Source organism: Sinocyclocheilus rhinocerous, unplaced genomic scaffold, assembly GCF_001515625.1.
Source record: "Sinocyclocheilus rhinocerous isolate Xijiao unplaced genomic scaffold, SAMN03320098_v1.1 scaffold867, whole genome shotgun sequence".
Lineage (NCBI taxonomy): Eukaryota > Metazoa > Chordata > Actinopteri > Cypriniformes > Cyprinidae > Sinocyclocheilus > Sinocyclocheilus rhinocerous.
The window spans coordinates 134,698-136,793 of record NW_015649279.1 but is presented as its reverse complement, the minus strand read 5'-3'; positions in this window follow the sequence as shown (position 1 = coordinate 136,793).

Below are 2,096 nucleotides of genomic sequence, written 5' to 3'. Positions count from 1 at the left end.
CACACACACAAACAAACACACACACACACACACACACACACATTCACACACACACACACACACACACAATATCTCTGTATGATGACTCTGTATAGTGTGAGTGTGTGAAAGACTCTTTCACGTCTCGTATTGAGGTTTTGGAGCGCTGTGAACTCAGTCCTGGTGTTTTCTGTAGAATCTCGTCAAGGCCTCTAAAACAGAACGAGAAACCCCCTGTAGATCTGACTGGAGTTAAACGTTCACCACATTAGTAAAGCTGCTCAAAACTAGAGCGTACCTTGATCTCAAACTCTTCAGGCCTGTTCACGTCACAGAGAAGGTCTCCAGCGCTCTCCTCTCTCAAACAGCAGATCATGGCGCTAGCAACACTGAGGTCATGGGATCAGTTCCCAGAGAATGCATGATAATATTCCCAGCTAACAGGAAACATTCTCAGAATGTTCAAACAGAAGGCTCAGAAGGTTCTCTCAAACTTCTGAATAAAATACTTACAGTAACACTAATAGAACGTTCATTCAGAGTTATCTGGTCTTTAATAATGTTCTCAAAATGATAGCACAAAAACATTATTTATACATCGTTTTTATTTCTTAAACACTTTAGTTGAACATTCATCTAACATTTTTTTTTAAATGTTACACTTGTTTCAGAATGTTCAAAAGTAACGCTCCCATAATGAAACATTTTAACGTTTCTGAAACATTAAAAAAATGAAACAATTTGAACGTTCAGTGAACATTCAGAAATAGCATTTTCTAATATTTTTGTTAGCTGTGTAAACCTTGAATGCAATTTGGATAAAAGCACCTGCTCGTGCATCAATGTAAATGTGTCTGAGAGAGTAATACAGCAGTGATACAGTTATGCATTTGGTAGATGCTTTTATCCAAAGTAACCCTCATTGCATTCAACGTTTACATTTGATCAGTTCATGCATTGCCTGGGAATCGAACCCATGACCTTGCGTTGCGAGCGCCATGTTTGAGCTACTGGAACGTTCGCTCAAAATGTTCAAACATCATCCTGAGAGAGTAATACAGCAGTGATACAGTTATGCATTTGGTAGATGCTTTTATCCAAAGTAACCCTCATTGCATTCAACGTTTACATTTGATCAGTTCATGCATCATGCACTCAAAATGTTCAAACCTCATCTGTGTAAATCTGCTCTCTCTAACACCCTATCATGGTATTTACAGCACTGGATACACACGCATAACACACACACATACAGTTCAGCCGATTCGTCATAATATGCTTTATCTGAAAAGTAAGTATCTTACCTCGGGATAAAGAGGGGAAAGAGGCATTTGTAGTGAGATTGTGAGCAGAGGACGCGACAGAGACAGACAGCAGGAGTGAAATTGGACGAGAAACACACGTTAGTGTGAGGAGTTTGTGTTTTGGTGCACAGAAGAACATGTGAAGAAGCAGAGACAGAGAAAGACATCTGACAGAGACACACAGGTACGTGAGAGAGACAGATGGATGGATGGATGAAGTGAAGGAAAGAGCCGGAGGAAGAGGGTGGGCGGGGCTTATTCTCCTCAGTTTGACTGTCTAAAACTTAACGCTTTATGATTGTTTATTAGTTGATTTAGTCAGATTTTCTAGGACAGATTGATAACAGCAGACAGCAGGTGGCTGTGTGTGTGTGTGTGTCAGTGTGTGTGTGTCAGTGTGTGTGTGTCAGTGTGTGTGTGCGCGTGTGTGTCAGTGTGTGTGTGTGTGTTTGTGATAGTGTGTGTGTGTGTGTGTGTGATAGTTTGTGTGTGTGAGTCAGTGTGTGTGTTTATTTGTTTGTTTATTTCCAGCTTAAACTATGGTAAATCTTGAATGCTTTAAAGCGCAGACTTTGTTTGCTCTCCTTTTAACGAAGACACTTGGCAGATTATCACTGAAGGAAAAAAAGAGAAAAAAGTGAAAAAAAAAATTATAGAAGTTTGTTTATTATTATAAAACATTCCCCAAAAATACTATTTTTAATGCTGCTTTATATGCAGTATATATTTTCCAAAAACAGGTTTTACTGTAAAACTGTGAGAAAATGAAAGCAAGTTATGTTTCACATTTGAGAATTTCTAGGGTGTGCTGAG